This window comes from Lepisosteus platostomus, chromosome 9 (genome assembly GCF_059453375.1).
Source record: "Lepisosteus platostomus isolate fLepPlt1 chromosome 9, fLepPlt1.hap1, whole genome shotgun sequence".
In the NCBI taxonomy this organism is placed as follows: domain Eukaryota; kingdom Metazoa; phylum Chordata; class Actinopteri; order Semionotiformes; family Lepisosteidae; genus Lepisosteus; species Lepisosteus platostomus.
Genome location: NC_142619.1, coordinates 37,860,001 through 37,881,505, shown reverse-complemented (window position 1 = coordinate 37,881,505; position 21,505 = coordinate 37,860,001). Strand labels below are relative to the sequence as shown.

The 21,505-nt window shown below is 37.3% G+C and overlaps 1 protein-coding gene across 8 annotated transcripts in view; it reads right to left on the bottom strand.

Moving 5' to 3' along the window:
- The window catches only part of foxp2 (forkhead box P2), a 186,078-nt gene that overhangs the window by 140,699 nt on the left and 23,874 nt on the right, over window positions 1-21,505 (bottom strand). For 6 of the 8 annotated variants that reach the window (XM_088644887.1, XM_088644891.1, XM_088644898.1 and 3 more), the window contains exons 2-3: window positions 7,327-7,390; window positions 3,274-3,352 (exon numbers count right to left, since the gene is read on the bottom strand). The gene's annotated coding sequence lies outside the window, so the exon portion shown is untranslated. The remainder of the gene's footprint in view (window positions 1-3,273; window positions 3,353-7,326; window positions 7,391-21,505) is intronic. The other 2 variants (XM_088644888.1, XM_088644897.1) reach the window with 1 other exon arrangement.

Here is a 21,505-nt window from a genome sequence, read left to right as displayed (position 1 = left end):
TTCTTTTATATTTTAATCAAGCAGTTTACAAAAGTCACATAGGCCACCATATTCATGGCATTGCATGACCTTTCACTGCTAATTTAAAATAAAAACAAGCTGAGAAACACTGGAAAGCATTTCCTCACAGCTTTTCTGTTAAATTCTAGAAGCACAACTTTGATTGTTTTATTATAGCAACGTCAAATTATGTTCTCATTATTTTCATGGTCATCTTTTCATGTTGTTTTGATGAAAAATGGAGTTCCATCCTGGAGTTCCAAAATATTCCTTATTAGCATAACAATTGTTCCCTTTTCAAATCTAAGAATTCAACAGCGGATTAAACCTAGTGCACGAGCAATCAGATCTCCCTTTAACCTGCCTGGCTAAGGAACTACAGTCAGTCTGCAAAGACAAGTTTATCAGAACCCCCACTGTGTGAAAAGCCTTGGGACCTAGGGCCCATCAAAATGTGGAGCACTGGTAAAGAGGTGCTCATTATCTGTGTTTATACTCGGTAAGCATGATGGAGGGTTAGCCTTTTGATCTTGAACTTCGGTTATAAACTGCATTGACTTGATTAGGAAATGGCATTTAAGCACTGTTTACACTAGGTGAAAGGACTGAGCCCACGGTCACTCACAAGTTGACCTGGTACAGGATCGGCTGGACTGTGCTGCCAGCTAGACCTGTATTCTGCATTAATTCAGTTCACAAACCTTATTACAAACTGTCCTATCCTGAAACTTCTCTTTTCCATTTTTTATTCCATCTATGCATGCTTTTATTTTTTTTGCAATAAGGAAAGTATGGTCAATTACAACCCATATCCAGAAAACTACTACAAACAAGCCATTGCACACCATAAATCACTGCTCACCACATATTAAATTTATTTCAAAAAGACAAAAAGCAAAAAACCCAGACTGATAGCAACAGCTTTCATTATTGTCATTATAAATATCCACTTGAATACATGAAAAAATATGGAAATAGAGATTACATAGTGAACTAAAGGACCCATCCTTACATTAAGACAATCATTGTGTTAAAAAATACAAAGAGAAAAGACATAAATGTGAAACTATACAACACAAAAACTGATTCTGAATTGCAATTCTGCCAAGAGAACTTAAACATTTTATCAGACAGGTAAGAAGTTTGGTAAATGAATCCATCTTGGGAGACACAGGACAAAATATTCAAGCTGCCTTCAATATTAGCAGAGATTACTTCATCAACAAGGAATGCAGGTCACAATTGCTTATACACTAAAGTAACACAAATTAAAAACACTCTCCTTTTATAGAAAAATAATCACAGTAGTAGTTCATGCTAGTTCACCTTAATTGCTTAGCGCATAGCAGAAAAGATCTGAATGAGCAGCTCAGTGCTGTCTTCCATTTCAAAACCAAATGGCTGAACTGCAAACAACATGGTATTGTTTTTCAGTACCAGCTCAGTAGACACGCCAAATCATAAATGAATACTTCAGTAAGATCACCTTGATAGAATTATTTCTTTTTTTTTTAATTTGGTATTCATCTACATAAAAAAATCGAAAGCACTGCAAAATAACAGGTTAACACCACTAACGAAGTGACCCACCTGCATAGCAACCTTTCTTTTTACTTCTTTACAAACATTGAAGAATTTAGTCTTTGGCCTGGTTTGGTTCTCAATAGCTCTGTTACATAATGGGTTTAGCTTCTTATCACTCTGAAAATAGAAAAGGTCTATTTTTGTGTGGATTTAGATCATTATAAGACAATATATAATTACCCAAAAAACCTTGTTTAATGACATTCAAACCGGCATATTTGAGTCATTGCATTTTTATTGTTTTTTTATCGCAGTTTATTGTCTGACAAGGCTTCAAAAACAGTACTTGTGCTTAAGCCCGTGTCAGGCCATATTACAAATAACAGGGCATGACAGTCACATAATCAACACTTCACATTTTCTTTGCTGAGATTCTTTATACTCCTTTACACTGCCTTAGTGACAAAATACTTCTGTTATCATATGGGTCTCTGAAGGAAGAATCTGAAAAGCTGATGACATGCTGGTGCTCAGAAATCTCTTCAGTGCACCCACACATTAGCACACAAACCTTCCATGTTCAATTGAAATGCGCTGTCTCCCTGTTAAAGCAGGTAATGATTAAGCGGTCATCCTTTCTTTTTTCTTTTGTCACACTTAAACAAGTTTCATTTAAAAAGAAATAAAAATGCCGCCAGATTCAGACAAACAATGATGTGAACCCTTCTTAATAGACTATTTTGTACATAAAAAATGTTATACAAAGGTTTGGAATGGATTCAAGGGACGTTTACAAATGTTTCAAAGAGATGCAAAAGGAATTTGCTTAAAAGGTAATTTCTTATAGAAGTGTATTATGTTACCTGACAGTAAGATAAAGTATAAAACAGTGCTATCTATGAACCCTCACTTGAGAGAAGTATTCTTATTTAGAAAAAATAGGTTTCAGGTTAACTGCTGATACAGAAGGAAAGAAATGTTTCATCCAGTTCTGTCATTTAATTTGTACATTCTCAAACTTAGTAAGAAGATGGAATTGAGGTTCTGTATATAAAAACAGGTCGAGAGTGAGACAAAAAATATTTAAGCTGACAAGACACAAAATGTTCCAATGTAAGGTACCCTAGGAAAAGAAGTGCAGAATGCTTGTCCAATGTTTTTCAATAAGCAATCAAATAAATAATTTTACAAACAAAACCAAGAAATTATCTGAACATGGCCCGTCTTTCGTCTGATAAATTCAATCAACCCATAATTTCCATTTAATTCCACACATCCATTATACACAGCACAGTTCACAGATCAACACTTGGTAAGAACCACATTGTAACAGCAGCAAGCACTCCCAAGAATCACAGTGGCATCCCTTCCCTTTTTGGTTGTTTCTTTGGTTGTTTTTAATTAGTTCTGAGATTTCATTGGCTAGTTAAGAGTCCAAGAAGGATTCTGGGGTGACCACCTCTTCCCCCGTGTCTCCAGGCCATTCTTTTTCAGATCCCTCGAAACACAGACCAATGAAATGCAAATGCAAAATGTTTACACACTGCATCACATAATACATAGAACAGCATTTGCTCTCGCAAATAACCATTGTAAAAGCGTTGTATAGCAGTGCCAAATTAAATTTGATTTGAACTGAATTCCTGTCTTATTTTAACAGCTCCTCATCCAACAGATACTTCAATCCATAAAGTGTTCATGAGGTTCCAGCCCACCAAATACTTTTCAAATGCCATTACTTTTACTCACCACCTTGACTTGGCTTCAGAACGTCTCTGTATGTCTCTGTACACCCTGGTGCTATGGAAACAGCCCTTCCATATTTTTCCTGTAAAAAGAAAACAACAAACTGAAAATATCCTAAATACCTATTAGATAAATAACATGTTTGTTTTGTTACACGTGCTTTCAAAATAACTACACTGAGTATTTGATAAAGTGGTACAGACAGTGTACTAGTGATCTCTAAAAATACAGAATGTAATAAACACTTGTTTATTTTCAGAACATTCTGTTCATGAGAGCACTCATGAAAATATCACCTGTCAGCTTTGTTTATTCCTTCATCTGTGTTTTAACTACATCTAAGCCTTCGTACCTTTGAACTTAAGCTACCAGATATCTTTGCAAGCTGGCTACCTATCGGTATAAATTGTATGCTTTATGTTGGCAGACTGCCAAAGAATTGAAACAAGCAAGGTTTTCATAAATCAAAAAACAGCAGCAAAAACAAACAAAAACACTACAGCACATTCTCACAGTAGAAATCCTTTCAGGTCGGACCTTTAGAAACTTGCTTATTTTGCTGGAATTCTTTGAATTAACTTAACTCATTGCCTCATTTATTGCCATAACGTACTAATATACAAATATGAGGTGAATTAAACAAAAGCGTAAGGAAATATGTAATAATTACCTATTATACAGATTCCACACTGTCAGTAGCTTTGCAGATACTATTGTAGGATATACCTCATACATGCGGTACCACACCATAACCCTTGACCTTCATTTTCAGTATATAACACAGTAGAGGCCTGGCTAAGCAGTTTCCCTGTGCACTAAAGACTGACTAATTTCGTTCACTAATGTACTGTACGTTGTACCAAACTATAACATTTGTATAAAGACTAATTTGATAAAGGCGGTTCTTCATATGTATGGTATAAGAATATGTCAATAAGAGAAGAGAATGTGAATGATCCACTAAGTTGTGCTTCACAGCTGAGGAAGACTGTTTTAAGTTTTCAAACCCTACCTAGCACATTCACTCTTTTACTAACATAACATGAGATTAGTTGGCCCATTGGCCACTTTGGACTTCAGCATCATCCCAGAAATGTAGAACTTAAGGAAGTGTCCATCATTGGGACAAACAGATAAAATTTCTAAATTTGCCACAAAAAACAAAACTCCCAAGTCATTTCATAGTGTCATGAATGTAATGATGACAAAAGCCTGGAAACAGGAGTGCTCTTGTCTCACACACACTTCAATACGGACTGCAAACCAGCAACTGCAACAAATTTCACACTTTTGAGAATAAAACTGAGGTCAGGATTAGGCACAGAACGTCACAGGACACCCAGCATTGATGCTTTAAAGTATACTCACATGAAGAAGAGCTATAGTGCTGTACATTGAGGATCAGGGATTCTGCCCTGCTACACCCCTCAAAGCTGGGTCACGTATCGTTGAACTTCAATCTTTTTGGCTGTCTGGATCACATTTGGAGGTTCATGTGAAAGTGCAGAAATGGCTCATAGATCAAACAGCACCCCCTTATTACTACAACACGCATAACCTCATGAAGGAATGACAGCTGTATGCTTGCACAGATGTGCAAGGGTTCTAATGCTACCAATTCAAAATGTTCCCTTCCTGAGGTACTGTTTCTCAAAAGCACCACTGCCACTTGACAAAATACACCCCAGCCAAAGCTCAAAGCAACAGAAAGAGAAACTGTAGCATCCATGCGTTTAAAATGCTTCATTAGAAACTATGAAGAAGGGAGATGTATACCAAAATAACACTCTAAAAACAAATCCACCGTGTCGCAGAAACATGGTTTTCTTTCTTCCTGTACCTACAGAAACCCCCTGTTTTTTAATTGTAATCTAAAGACTTGTTTTTGAACAATTACTGTCACAAAAACAAATACAAAAATATGATTGTATTTCTTCAGACAACCTTTCCTAAAAATGAAACACCAATTTTAGCTAGTTAGATGAGCAATTATCTAGGGGGTTCAGCCTTCAGATTTTTTGCAAAAATATTCCCACTATATTTTTGTCTTGACATTCTAATGGAGGGATATAAATGATTTTGGAGAGAAAAAAGAAAATCAATTTAGAGAAAACTGATTTTGTCTTCTTACAGGTTTTAGATTTATAAGAAACTCCAGATGCTTCATTTCAAAATAAAAAAAAATATTTCTTAATGTATTTTATTTATATTGCACATCCAGTAGCTTATTTTTGAGGAGAAAATATTTTTCCTTAAGTAAGTCTAGCTTATTACTATATGTCCACTTTATTCCTGCAAGAACATGTACACATTTGCTGTAAACTGTGTCCCTGTGATAATCTGTTCCGCTCACGTACCACATACTATGAAGTGCTGCTGTCAAGAATGACCCTAGCCTTTGGATACTAGCCTGGCATGTATTTTATGGAATGGGCTGTTTCAAAATGCAAGCAGAAGTAAAATATAGCTTACGTAAAAAATAAAGCATACTGTTCTACCCACAAAAACACAGAGCTGAAGCAAGGAATATGCTAAATGGCATGCCAAAATCACAATCTAGATTTGAAAAACATTAAATATATTATAAGAGATATACATTAGAAAAGCAGAAGAATGTGACTAGACATTCTGTAATGTAATGGTACACTCTCATGTCCTATATTCCCTAGGAAATAACACCGATGCAGTGATGACCTTCATTAATATTTCTTAAATTTCCACATACAGAATACAGTTATAATAGCACACATTTGGCAACCTTATTCATGAACAGAAGCAGTGCCCTCTAACTAGGAAGAGGGCTCAGGTCCCCCTCTCCGGGTTTTTGCTTTCTAAAAAGGAAGCCTCTGATAGTTATGTTGTTTTCGGGGTACCACTTCACAATTCATGCACTGACGGATGTTATTGAAACATAGGATGGCTCCCTCCACCATACCCAGGCCTACTGCAGAAACACCCCTGTACCTAGAAGCAGCTAATATTTGTTCCCCAACTGATACCTTCTATTTTATCAATGAACGGTCCAATAGTATTCTTTTAAGCTACCAATTGACTATGGCTGATTGAAAAGTTATCATGTGTTACTGGCACAACCAAGATGGTGATTGCTCCCCGTCGCTGAAAAAAAATTCTATTATGTGGCAGGTGAGGAGACTTTTGATGTCTGATGCGAAGCAGAGAGCTTTGCTTGGTCAACTGGCATGTGACAGGATTGAAAATCAAGCCAAAATCCAAAATCTGGAAGTCAAAAACTACAATAGCTATGTTAGCCTTAACTGTAAACTAAAAAAAGTACTGTGACAACATGCTAAAAGCAAAAGACAATTAAAGAACATTGAGCCACCTGTAAAAGAGCACCATTTTTTTAATCCTTCCACTTTTGTTCTATCTTGCTGTTGGAAGGATTAAAGATTTTTAATTCATCAACCCAGTTATTCACAGTACAGAGCACCCCTTGTCAAAGGTGGCTCGAAAACCAATTTTTCAGATTCTGCTGTATAAGCTGCTTAACTAAACTCAGTAATTTTGTTCCAATATATTTAAGCATCCATTAAAACCTTTAGGAATACGATAATATGTAGGAAACCCATGTCTGATATGCAGTTCCTAAAACATACAATACTACGAAATTCTAAAATGACAAGGCCCTGACACATACACCCCACCATCACCAAATAAATGTATCAATATAAATGCTAAATCAGCCAAACTTAAATAATAAGCAGAGATTTTATATTTAATTTTTATAATCACAAAAACAGAGAAACAGTTGGTCTGATAAGGCAAATATAGATCTTTTGAGGGCAAACCCAATGGGTAATTCTATCCCAAATTAGAGGTGTGAGTGGAAACTTTCAGCAGGTGTTTGTGTAAAGTAGACCCTACTCTATCTCATCATTTGTTAATTTTCACCTAAGTCTAGGTGCCGAAACCCCCAGTAAAAACGATGTTACAAGCGGTTAGCAATCTATTATAATTTCATTCTTTCCCAGAATGCAAATGAAAATATTTTAGAACTCTCTTTTGCTCGGTAAAACTTCATGTGAGCCCACTTACCCTGACAGGGGCAATCCGGCTGTGCCAATCTACCACAGAACTGGACGTGCCAGATAATGCACACCTGCAGACAAAACAAAGCAAATGGCAACACTGTGGTAGGGGGCAACTTTTCCTTTGTTCAAAATGGACATTCCTAACTTTTTCAGCCTTCAAATGAGCACTGCTGATTTGCAGTCTTCCTGGAGATGTGTAATCAATTGTCTGGTATACCAGATCATGCAGTAATTGCATTCCAGAAAGATTATTAAAACTAGAAAATGAAATGCTGAGCCTAATCAGATCAGCTGCTGAAATCGCCCAATGCAAATTCTGTTTTCCGCAGTGTTATATCCTCATCATCACATATTTTCTTCTGAATGCACATGCTCCCTTCTGCATTTTTACAGTTTTGGTAACAAGTGTCCTTAAAATTGCTAGATTTACAAGTTTAGGTATGCCTGCCTAGTATGGTTCTAGGTTATCAGCCACCATAAAACTGACAAGCAACACTATTCCAGTGCACTCAAGGTCAGATAAGACAATGCTTCAGACAATTTACCATGCAGTACTGATGTATAAATGGGTAACTGGAACTTTCATCCATTTTAAGCGCTGGGTTTGATTCAGGGGGACCCGTGCCTATCCCGGAAAGCACAGCGGAAAGGCACACCCTGGACGGGATGATAGCCCACGGCAGGGTACACACAGACACAGACACTCACACCAGGGCATACAGTTAATTATTAGAGCACCTACACAGCCAAGAGCTCAGGTGGAACAAAAACAGTTAGGCTTCAAGTTAACTACAATCCTTTCAAGGAATAAACACCTTCTCGATAATCAATGTCAGTGTCTATCTTTTATCTTATTTTTGTCTGGATATTAAAATAAAATTACATCAAAAGCAACAAATTAATCAATAAATCAAAATTAAGACCTCTATTTGTGAATGACTAAATATTTGCTCACCACATCTCTTCATTGTATCTGACTACAGATGGACCTGCGACAATGGATCTGACAGTCACAAGAGTATTTTTATAACAGTTTTTTGAAAACAGAAGTCATCTAAGTAAATACACATTTTTTCTACAAGATTTCTTTCTATATATCACCTCAGCAGCATTTAAATGCTGAAGAATATTAATTATCATCAGTACTTATATCCCTTCCATTTATTACTGCCTTTAATGAAAAAGCAATGAGACTTAATTTAAAGGAACAGAAATTATGTGATTTTTTCCCCATTCGACTAAGACAGTCCTAAAGAAGAGTTATTCATGTACTTTAATATACAAGGATTTTTAAACTGCATATAAAGACTTCATTAAATACTCATAATGATATTCATGATGAAAGACTGATATAATCTGTGGAAGTGAGAAATGTGGATTTTTTTTATAACATACCCTTAGGTTTTATGTGAGCTTGTATCTGTAACATTTGTTTGGATCAACAAAATATGGACAGCAGTAGCCAGTATGCGCAATAAAAAATGTCCTTCTCCATTTCATTCTACACAAAAAGTAAGCTGTCTATGCAAATCATCTGACTAATAAAGACAGTATTAATGAAGCATAAGTAGAAGACTGTAATAACTAGGATGTTGAAATGATCCTGAACACTTGTATGAAGCACCCTTGTAATCTCTGAAGAGATTCAGTTACTTAAACTTGTAGACATAAGACATCCATTTCAGATTCAGATTTATTCTGGTCAGTCTTTTAATTCTTTCTATGGAAGCACTGTCCTGTTTTTATTTAGAGTTGCCAAATACTATAACATATCCAAGTGGAAGTGCACAACTGCCTTTAGATCTCGGCACACAGCTACAACCCCTACATGAGAAAGTGCAGACTCCCACCCTAACACCTCCCCCACAGCCATTCGTCTTTTGACACACCAAGAGCTCCAGAGCAACATACAGGAGCAGTGTCACAGCACAGCCCGCAGGCACCCCAATCCCTGAAAGGAAGTCACAGGGGTTTTTTATTAAACTTAAAGTACTGACTACTGACTATTCTCAGTAGTGCTGAGGCTCAGACTCACAACATCTGGATGATATAGCTGACCCTATATCATCCTACCAGGCTGCCTCAGCCTCTATCAGCTGAGCTACTCAGGAGTCCCAGTGCAAGGCAGTGACCACAACTGTACATACTATTTGAAAAGAGGATCAGCATGTTCTAAAACCTGAATATTACTTCCTACGACTTGAGTTCTACACTTTTCACAATGTAGCCTATTCTACTACATTTCAATAGCCAAGAACAAAAAATTCAAAAGGCAGTGTTTATGTCATATTTAAAAAGGGGCAAAGTGGGATTATGCTAACAGTTACACTGAAAATAAATCCCTCTATCCTACATTTTCAGTACCAGCCTCTGAAAACAGAGGAAAAAGAAATGCATGATAAATAACACCACAATGTAATTTGCCAGCATTTGAATTTTAAAAGTGCATCTTAGTGGGCATGATCTGTCGTAGAAAATGAGTAAATTAATTTCACATTCAGTTTCATGTTCTTATTGTTCTTCTGAACATTTGTATTTGTTAACCTAATTAATGTGCTTTTTGCTATAAGACGATGAAGGTGAAAACATGCTTTCCTTAGAAGAACAGATTCTGACAATTTGCCTTTAAAAGTTTCACCAAGGAGGAAAAATGGCTTTTAATCAGTAACAAAAACGCTCATCACTGATCATCAAACCACTTTACAATGTGACCAACGTTTCCCCCACCTCACACGATCCAGCCCATTTTACTTTTATTTCAAATTGAGTCCACTTTCTACATGCTATACTGTATATATATAAAACTATAAAATCTAGAACAACAAAGTTTAGGTCACAGTAGTTATTTTTCCTGATAGGAATTTTAAAGAATTGTGTTTCTGTGTGTTTTTTACTTTCTTTCCAATTTTAAAAATGATGTCAAAAGCATGGGAGGCACTGCTGCCTCATTGCCTGTTAGGTTCCAGGCTCAGCTTACGCTTGGGGAGCCTTCTGTAAGGAGTCTGTACGTTCTTCCCACATTTCCATGGGATTTCTTGAGGCGCTCTGGTTTTCTCCCACCCCCTAAAGACACACATGCTTGATTGACTATTGTCCCCCTTGAAGGTGCCCCACCTGGGGCAAGAGAGGTCGTGTGCTCCCAGCCCCTCTTTTAACTGTTTGCTTCCAGGACAGGTCCCAGGCTGGCCAGCAACACCAGGACATGCTGCTAAGGCAGTAGGGCAGATGGATGATGTGACACGGCGCTGCAAAATTTCACATTTTAACAATCACGTTGAATGCATGACCCTGGTAAGTAAACCCCACACCAGGAACACCAGGAATAAAAAGTTCTCACATGCAAGCAACCAGCTAAACTGGTTTAGAAAGCAGCTGGCTTTTATGCAAACAAATATGTTGATTTCTCAAACAGACAAATACTGCTATAGCAACATATCTACTTACATAAATCCATAAAACATATAGACACAACCATGAGAAAAGCTGGCTGCAAGGAGAGAAAAAAAGTCTCAGATCTCATACATATCACATAGTATTCAATGATTTGTAATGCCATGAAATAACCATTTCCTTTGCAATTCGAGCTTTTGGATCTGCTGTGCATTAGGAGGCCATGATTGGTAAAGGCCGGGGGGAGAAATTTGGTCAGGACACCTGGGTTAACATCCCTACTCTTTTCAAGAAATGTTATATTTAATGACCCCAGAGAGTTAGGACCTCGGTTGTATGTCTCATCTGAAGGACAGTCTTTTTTTCTCCATCACCTGCTTAGCTTCAATGGGTTGCCAGTTGTTAGTTGCAGAGTGTAAGTCCTCACCTGCTACACATTGATTCATTGATAAAGTACTATAGCTGCTGTTGTGGTTAAGAATTGTGAGGGTCTTTAATATTTAAATACAAAACAAACAGGACGTAAACGACTAGAATTATCTATTACTTTAAAGAGTGGGTATTCAATAATAAAAAAGCTTTATTCTCCAATGTTCTGTTGTGTTTTTAGTAAAACAGATTGTCACTTTTACTGTTCACTGCCCTTACTGTAAATATTTTACCCAGGTTTCCAGGTATACTAAAATCTATATTAGAGACTAGTGATGTTGTAGTAACAGTCTAGAATATACTCAGGACAGACATATTTGCATGCTTAAAAGTCATTTTTAAACTGTTTCGCTTCAAAGTGCAATTTTTTCCAAAAGTAACAGGGGGGAGTGTGAGGAGTATTTTACATTCTGTTACTAAGTAGCCTTTATTTGAAACTTCTAAGTACCAACATTTGCATAACTGAAATCCTGATTTTGGTAAATTAAGAAAACAACATTTAGGAAGATGGCAGACAAATGTTGCATCACTTTTGTGCATACTGAGAAAATGCACCTTCCATAGAACTTATTTCTTGGTTAATAATTACGGTCTTGAGATTAGTCAGACAGTTTTTAGACAGTGTTGGGACAATTTTTATGTAACAGATTAATGCCAAGGAAAAACATACCCTCCCTCACCAAACCAAAAATAACAGGTCAAGTCTTCCAGCAGAACACAAAATGCACATCTTTTAGAATTGTAATACCTGTCTGTCTTTGATCCTAATACCAAATTAATCCCCAGTGTGAGAAAATTAAAAGTATTTGCATGAATATATTAGTTCATTTCTACAACAGTGCCAACTCTCAGGAAACAGGAGCTGCTTCAACAAATCCTTTTGATTTTAGTAGGGATATTTAAGTGCTGCATGAAGTTTTATTTTTTATACATTTATAAATCAAACTTGTTTTGATCACTGGTTAACACATTTAATAGACTCAAGCACCAATTTAAATTGCCATTATATAGCTGGAACTCTTTTAATCAGTGAGCTCTACACATATAAGGTTATACAAACAATCTTAAAAGATAAAAACATCAGTAAAAGTCAAGACAAATAGGACTGCCCTCAAATGTATATAGACAAAAAAGTAATGCAGATGAAATGATCTAAAGAAAATATTCCTGTGTATATGCAGGTACAGGTAAAAGAGGGATGCAAAGTATATTATAAGGTAATTCCACACAGGTGTGATTCCCGAGTTAATTAAGCCATTAAAATCCTATCATGCTTAGGGCCATCAATAATGTATTAAAAGAGCTTGGCAGGTTTAGTTGCTCATGATTTTGGCTACCATGGCCAGAAGAAGAGATCTCACTGACTTTGAGAAAGGGGCAATTTTTGGGGTACATTTGGCAGGAGCTTTGGTGAGGAAGACTGCTGAACTTGTTGATGTTTCACAGAGAACGGTGGGTAGGGTGAGGGACAGACATCATCAGCTAGGGGCAAATGTGGACAACAGTGCATACCCCTTGACCATAATATCTGTGCATTGGTCCGAGATCAAGATGCAGGACAAAACAGACGAGCAACTCTAAATCGGCTGACTGCAAATGTCAATCAGGCGTGAGCAGGCATTTTCATCAAGCACAGTACGTTAAGAACTTCACAGGGAAGGATACTATGGTCAGGTTGCAGTGATTAAACCCATATTACACCTAAAAATGCACTTTTGAGAGCAAAGCAGTGCAAAGACCACAGGCAATGGTCTACAGAGCAGTGGAGAAGAGTCATATGGTCAGATGTGTTATCCTTCACCTTATTCTCAACAGTCGAGTATATGTGTGGAACATGCCAAAAGAACCCTACAAGCTCAAGTGCTTGTTTCCCACAGTGAAGGGTTCTGGCAGCTCTGTTACAGTGTGAGGTGCATTTTCCTGGCATGGTTTAGATCTGTTCAACCCCTTAGAGGGCAAGATAAATGTCAATAAATACAAAGCAATTCTGAGCAATCACGTTCATCCTATGGTGATGCTTATGTAATCTTCCAGGATGACAAATCCTCCATTCTTGGGTCATGAGTAGCCACCGAATGGAATGATGAGCACGAAAACAGTGTTGCTGTCCCAGTCACCCAATCTCAACCGAACGAAACACTTATGGGAGGTTCTGTAGGGACGTCTGAGACGGAGCTTTCCACCAACAACAACAAAACACCAAATGATGGAAGAGTGGTGTTGCATCCCCCCAGCCGAGTTCCAGACACTTGCTAAATCTTTGCCAAGGCACACTGAAACTATTCTGGCAGCTCTTGCCCTGTTATGTTATGCATATCCTTTCTTTTAGCAGTTACCCAAAGTTTCAAACATTTAAACTAGAAAGATGTTTCAGAACCATATTTCACTGATGATTCCATGAAAAATGGCACTCATATTAACAAACAAAGGAAGAATTCAAACATTGAACCTGAGACAAGATTCATCTATGATATACAGGTACAATCTAAGCACTGGCTGCCAGCAGTGAGAAATTTTACAATGCTTACTCTTCAAGTTCCTGTTTGTTTTGCACCGTTTACATTCTGACAGAATAAGAAAACGAACAGCACAAACTATTCTCTGACAACACTGGGATATATCACAAGACTGCACAGCAAGCCAGAAATGTAAATGATAAATTGTTGATTGGTAGAAGGCCAGAACGCAAATGTCTTCTGTGGCATATGTGAAATGTAAAGCCCAAGTTTGAAGAGGCAGCACAGCTAAAAAAAAACTTCAAAAACTAAAGGAACTGATATACCGTACACAGAGCACAAGGAAATGGAAATAAAAAACTCAGAATATTCATTGTAAGTCATAGAGAATACTAGTTAGGTGCCACTTGAGCCATAACCTCACTAGTCAGCTTTACTTAGAGAGCAACAAGGTAGTACAGATGGTTAGCAGTGCAAGGGGTGGAGTTTGTATGTTCTCACCCGATTCATGTGGGTTTGCTGTGTGCTCACCATGGCACCACGTCCACTGTTTTTATATTTTTTTTCCTCGTTTCGTTTGTCAATTGAGTGTGGCAATAATGACAAAAGTCTATAAAAAACAAAATCGTTTTTATAAGTGTACTGTCTGATGTAATTTTATGTTCAACCTGTAACATGAATTACTTATATTTTGTTTTAGGAAAAAATATATTAAATGTTGTCCTTCCTTGCCAAAAAGGGTACTGGAATGTTACAGAAAAGTCTATCTTTTTCATACCAACAAAAGCTACAAATATTATTTCATTACTTTGAAAAGTTAAAGGTTATGAGTAGCTTTATTAGACTTCAAGACGAATCACGTTTTTCCATAGTAATTTAGAATTTCCAATACCATCAAAATCAAGTATTATATATCCTAGACATACTGAAGGTTGCTTGAAATTACCAAAAACACAATTTTCTGTTTTCTATGATTTATTGATAATGGAATATTTTATTCAGAGCGTTTTGCATATATATGCAATTAGGCTGCACTGCAGTAAAGTACACTTCTTAGCACACTCTTTTACTCACTTTCAACACAGAGGTTGTTAAAACATTTAAACATCAGAAATGGGGGAGCATTTGGTTCCAATCTTCACTGTTAAGGGAGGAATCTCTAAAAAGCAAATGCTAGCATGTATGGTACTCGTAACATTCCAGGAGTCTGTGATTGTCAAGAAGCAGGGATTTGGGCAGAAGGACTGCAATAAGACAAAGAAAAACAATCCCGCAGCAAATCTGTAATAATTATTAATAAATAATAATGTAATAAATAATTTCTTAGTCTAATACAAGATCGCAGGGAGTTGGTAAACTGTGAGCATTGGGCAGGATACACCTCAGATGAGACGTCAGTCGTCTCATGTTCTCTGGCCTCACGCTCAGTTTTGAGGGTCTCATGTCTTTTGGTTTCTGTGCCAATCTCAAGTATTCAAGTAAATAATTTTCTTGGACATAAAAGATTTCTCTGTATGTATTTTACAGTTGATTACTCAAAGCACACACTTCACTAAAACCAGTTACCTATCAAAAACATCCTGGTTAAAAGTATTACAATTATAAAGTTAATTTATAACACTAATTACACTACTCAAAGCTCAGGTGGAATGAAACCTAAAACTATTTGCCCAACAGGAACTGAGTTTGAGACCCCTGTTCTAGAGTCTGTTCTAGCCCAGCAAAAACAAACATTTCACATTTTACATAATACTGTTGCTTCACTGTCAATTACAGTGATAGGTTAATTAGCTAAAATGTTCATCCCTTAAGAACCTTGAAAGGAGTTTCTGCAGCTTACTTTCCCGTAATGGAAGCCAAGACAGCAGTTAAAGGAAATTCATATCAAACCTGCTCGGCTGTGTGTTGCTAGGGCGTCATTGATCAATGAAATCACAATGATTGCAACGAGTCCTATCGAATTTCACGCGGAGCCCTCCAGTAATGTGAATGGCATGAACAGTATTTTCACCATGGTTCAGAGTGGGAGGCAGTCTTTCCAAATATTGTACTGTATTCATTTATAATAATAATAATAATAATAATAATAATAATAATTATTATTATTATTATTCATTTCAAAATAACTGGAGTCTAAGCAGTTAAATATAAGCTACATGCATTTTCACCATAAAGCTTAATGGACTCAGATACCTGTGTTCACAGCAACACATAAACTTAGTCTCTCAAGATCTGCATTTGAGGTCACACAAGTTACTAAAAGGCACGAGGAAAAGCACCTGAAACACTTTGGCATACCTGCATCAATGTGTGGACAAGCAGAGGTTAATTCCAATCAGAAAAGTATTCTCTTTACTTCAGAGGCAAGTTTCTGGAACTCGCCCACCTCAGGAGTAGACTTTTTATCAGAATGTAGAAAAAATGTCTCAATGATAACCACACACACACACATCGATTCGAATAAGGCCAACCTATTTCAAGGGTGCTTCACTTATATCCGAAGTGGAAAAAAAAGTCTGAGAGAATGGACTGACATTTTTGAAAATCTGTACTTTATGTCTGGATCACAGAATGTGGTATCTATGGAATTATCTTAAAAGGGGGGGGGAAATCAGAAAAACATCGAATATGGACAAAACAGAAGACCAGGGGTACAGTGGGAATGCCTGCAGGAACTGATACTACCTAAAAACCCTTATATTGTAATTACTATTTGTTATGCTTACAAAGGATGCAAAAAGGTCATAGCATAGTGTTATTGGCACTGCAATGCCAATTTGGAATCATACGAGACACAGGGTTTCAGAGCTCGTAACAGCACGGCTTTTAAGGCATAGGCTCATTAGCATTTCCTTGTGAAGTGAGATTTAAGATTGTGTTAACAAGTCTTGCATTTTAAAAACGGGCGTCTCAAAAGGGCTTTTTCTTAGTGCAATTGCCAGAGAAAATGATTCTACAACACACAAGGAAGTGTTTGAGCAGGTTCATTCAAAGTGAAGCATATAAGTAGCAAATGATAAAACTAAAATATAACAAAATTTATAAATCAAATAAGTGTGAAATGTGCATGTGCATGTAGATCAGTCAAATTCCAATAATGAAGACATATACAACAAATATAAAGGAATAGCATACTTAATACTTCTGCTTTAACTTATGTCTAAAATTACAGCGCTGGCAGAAGATCAACACTAAGAACCTACCTTACGAGGAATGAGCAAGGGAGCTGCTGCAAGGGTGAAACGGGTGGAGTGAGGGGTGTGAGAAAATGTGCAGGTCTGTGTGCAGTCAAGGAATATTTATACAGAGAAACGGAGAAATGTAACATTAAAAATGGACATCATCCTGAACGTCTATTAAATAAAACTATTACATGTACAGAGGTCAGAGTAACAAGCTCTGCGGTATAAAGGTTGTAATTTCACACTTTACTGTGGAATTAATATCTATGTACATATGATATCATACAATAAACATACAATTTACTTAAGTCATCATCTATTTAATCTCATCCGACATTGCTTAAATATCATTTGACAGAAATTCTGAATTTAAAATCCAATAAATGCATACATGCGTATGTGTTGAAAAAATAAAAGAAGGAGATATAATTTTCAAGGTTTCCAAAATTTTGACTATTGTTGAAACATCGAATATGCAAGTTGCCTCCTGCTTAACAAGGCACATAGACAGTATCTACCAGGCACCAGGTTCAGGTACTAAAACTGGTGCAGCAAGATCATTTACAGCATCTTGCCAATATACCAAAACATAGCAAAAGAAGTACTTTCATAATTTTAAATGTACCGTTTAAAACACTGCAACTTTACTACAAAGCTATCTAATTACATTTTACTTTACGATGTTCAAAATGGTTTCCAATATCAAATTCAGGAAATCCAGAGATAGAGCTAATAGTGCTGACACCTAAAGAAAACTTGAGATTGTTTCAACAAAACAAAGTAGCAAAACTTTTGTGATAGTTCACTATAATGTATGATTGCAATGTACAATAGCGTCCAATCATTATGAGCAAAACGGACTAGAACATGAACGTACAAAAGGTGCAATCTGACAAAAACAATGTAGCATTTAGAAATGGAGAGTATAACAATAAGGATGGGTTTTTGATGTTTTGCAGCGATCGGGCAACGTTGTGGGGTATATACTACTGCGTTCTTTTCCTCTGCCTCCTGCAGACAACTCAAACTCACGTTGTCTGAGCCACTCGTTCGGGGCTTCATTTGTAAAGATCTGTACCACCGCTGATATGGAAGGCACTGTGCTAACGATGTGACCAGTTCAGTGGTACAACACCACCTGCATTATGCGTTTTGGTTTTCGTCCTTCAGTGTCGACTATCCACTCTCTAGAGTGGACGGTCTTGTGTTACTGTCCGACACACTTCACCTCCAGCCCAGCAATGACTGATTTAGCACTGACTCATTTATTACACTTCATTTGAGATGGAGTCTGCTGTTGTTCTAAACCCCTCTCTTGGTACATGCCCTAGCTCTGAAGGGAACAGCTTCACATGTTGCACTTGTCCAGGTTATTTAAACCAGGACATTATGTCTTTAAGAAAACCTCTTCACAGCTAAGTTTAACAAGCAAGGGAAATTCATTTAAGCATGCACAGCAGCTGAAGAGTCACGCTTGCCCCCCAAAAAATAAAACTACGCTGGAAATCATGCAGAAGGGTCAAGAAATTTGTGAAGGTCACATTTTTGTCTTTGCAGTACTTCTTAGCACCCTTCCCCAACAAATACAAGACAACTAACAGAAAGAGTCTAAATACTTAAGTAACAGATCAAACATGTTCCAAGCATACCTAAAGACTCAGATCTTACTGCTATATCCCATATTAGTATTCAAAAGCAAATATAATACCAAAAGCTAACTATAATAATGTGGATGCAATTTACTAAACTCTGTCATTAAAATAATTTTCACAGACAGGTCAAATGTGTCATTAAAGTTGTAACCTTTAATATCTGCCCTTTTTTTCAGTTACAATAAGAGACTGCTCTTCATGGAATATTTTTTGCAGAAGCTAAAGCTATGATACAAAGAAACACTGGCAAATGGCCTGGATGTTACTGTGATCCTTCTTTGAGAATTCAAATGACCCCTACAGGCGACTGACAACTGCTGGATCCTGTGGAATGTGCTCTCTGAACTGTACAAAAGCCTTCAGCCTGCGGTGCATTGCTGCAAACAAAAACTGCCAAGTATAATTATTTTGAAGGTTTGAGTTTATGGAAGTGTTGCACAGATTTCTGTCTGCTTTGCAATACCAGCACAATGTCAAACAGTAAACACGGAATTCCCTCTCAGGTCAACACAACAATAGGAAGAAGAAATTGTCAAGTAAATTTCAGAAGTCCTGAGGAAAACACTGTGGAGACTTTTAAATGCTCCCTTATTAAGCGACACCATAATTATCTGTAAGCCATTTTATTCTATCTACCTGCTGACTGACCAAGTCTGACCAGAAATACATCCGATATGTAAAGATTCATTACTATCAACTAATTAGCTAAAGAAGGAAACAAAATGTAAAATTAGAAAAAGTCTGTACTATGTTTTTGTTTCCTGTCCATTTAATTTCAATAAAGGAAGAGGGAATTATACTACAGAAGTCATACACAAGGACAGTATTTTATTTTCTTAGCGTTAAGGTGGTCTCTGACTGATAGAAGAGCTCTGTTACACATCTCATATAACAGTTTAATTACTGTAAACTGATATTTGCTCCTATTATCATGATCTAGGACAAAGGTTTCCAGCCCACAGGAGAAAGGCAATTGTGTTGCGCCTGGCATGACACAACACAGAATATGACATTATAACTAAAAGTAAAAGAGCACCATTTTATTTACGTTTATAACATGACTACAAGAGTTGGTTTTCGAAAGGAAAGGGTATTTTATTTTCAGTGTATACATTTTTCCCTCTTTCACTAAAATCTAAGGTACATCCTCATTTAACCAAAAGGGTTGTGAAGCAAACAGAATGGTTTAATGGTCAGGCTACTCGCAAGGACTAAAATCACCCTAAACTCATTGACATGTTTCCGTTTTTGGACCGTGAATGAATAATAATAATAATAATAATTACACTTATATAGCGCTTTTCTGGACACTCCACTCAAAGCGCTTTACAGGTAATCCAGCACCACCAATGTGCAGCATCCACCTGGATGATGCGACGGCAGCCATAGTGTGCCAGAACGCTCACCACACATCAGCTATCAGTGGGGAGGAGAGCAGAGTAATGTAGCCAATTCATAGAAGGGGATTATTAGGAGGCCATGATTGGTAAGGGCCAATTGGAAATTTGGCTAGGACACCGGGGTTACACCCCTACTCTTTTCGAGAAGCGCCCTGGGATTTTTAATGACCACAGAGAGTCAGGACCTCGGTTTTACGTCTCATCCGAAGGACGGCGCCTGTTTACAGTATAGTGTCCCCATCACTATACTGGGGCATTAGGACCCACATGGACCGCAGGGTGAGCGCCCCCTGCTGGCCCCACTAACACCTCTTCCAGCAGCAACCTTAGTTTTTCCCAGGAGGTCTCCCATCCAGGTACTGACCAGGCTCACACCTGCTTAGCTTCAGTGGGTTGCCAGTTGTGAGTTGCAGGGTGATATGGCTGCTGGTTAACTTAATTTGATGGAAATCAATTTGAGTATAAATGGGAAATAATATTAAATTATTTTACAAAACAGTGGATGTTTTTGATAAAGTGAAGACTAATGAAAATATGTATTCTAGAAAGAAAGAAAAGCCCTGGAAATAAAGAAAAAATAATGGGTTCAGTTGTTGAGCCATCTGCCGAGTGCAATTAACCTCTACTTCTCCCTCTGTTGCCCACTTGCTAACACAGCTCCCCACTCAAAGATGCTCCATAAAATGTCTTTATAATTTCCATGGAATATTTTCAATCTGTCTATTTTCCATTTATGAGTTGTTTAACTACAGCTAAGTAGGAAGATAATAAACTGCCTACAGCTGATGTTTACTCACACCAGCATTTAATGTAAATTTCAATGCAGAAAATTAAAACATAATTTTCTTTCTACAAGTAATAAATACTATAGCGTCTTCCAGTGGTATTGGGTTTTTTATATAAAAGAGAGAATTATCCCTGCAGCTCAGTGCCTGCTGGACTAATTTTAGATCTTTAGAGCAGAAAGCTACCCACACCGTCTTCTTCAAAAATGTTTAACTCAGGTTGGTACATTCATTTTCTACAACCACTGAAATCAACAAAAGACAAAAGTGAGCCAGATCCAGCAGATGACTGAAACCCTGCCAGGCCATTGAAAGGCACAGATACAGGCATTTGTAGACATGGCAACTAATGAAGACTTCATGTCTTTGTGGGTTGAAACGAGGGCACCCAGACCAAATAACTGCAGAGCTGGGGAGAACACACAAATTCCACACAGAAGACATCCCAGATGAGAATCAGACCCAGGACTCAAGAAGAGCTCACAGAAAACCTTCCTGCCATAACGCTGCAACACCCTCAAGTTGTCACAATATGACAAAGATACAGTAAGCTTCATCTTCCAATCATACAAATTACAACACTGTTATAATTAGCCTTGGCTGAGAATCTATCAGAACTGTTTTCAACTGATTTTAGATAACAGCAATTTATATCTTATTCCAGTTGTACACTTCTGATTTCTTTAAGTCTACTTGTTGCCTGTGGCCTAACAGAAGCTAATCAAGACTGGGCCTTGTAGATTTCTAATTATTGTTGGAGGGACAGTTGGAGACACTTTTCCCCCACATCATAATTTCCACACCAATTTCCCAATATGTTGACAAGACACCGTCCTGTAGGTGAATCCATTCCTGAAATGAGAAATTACACTGAAGTCCTAACTGCTTG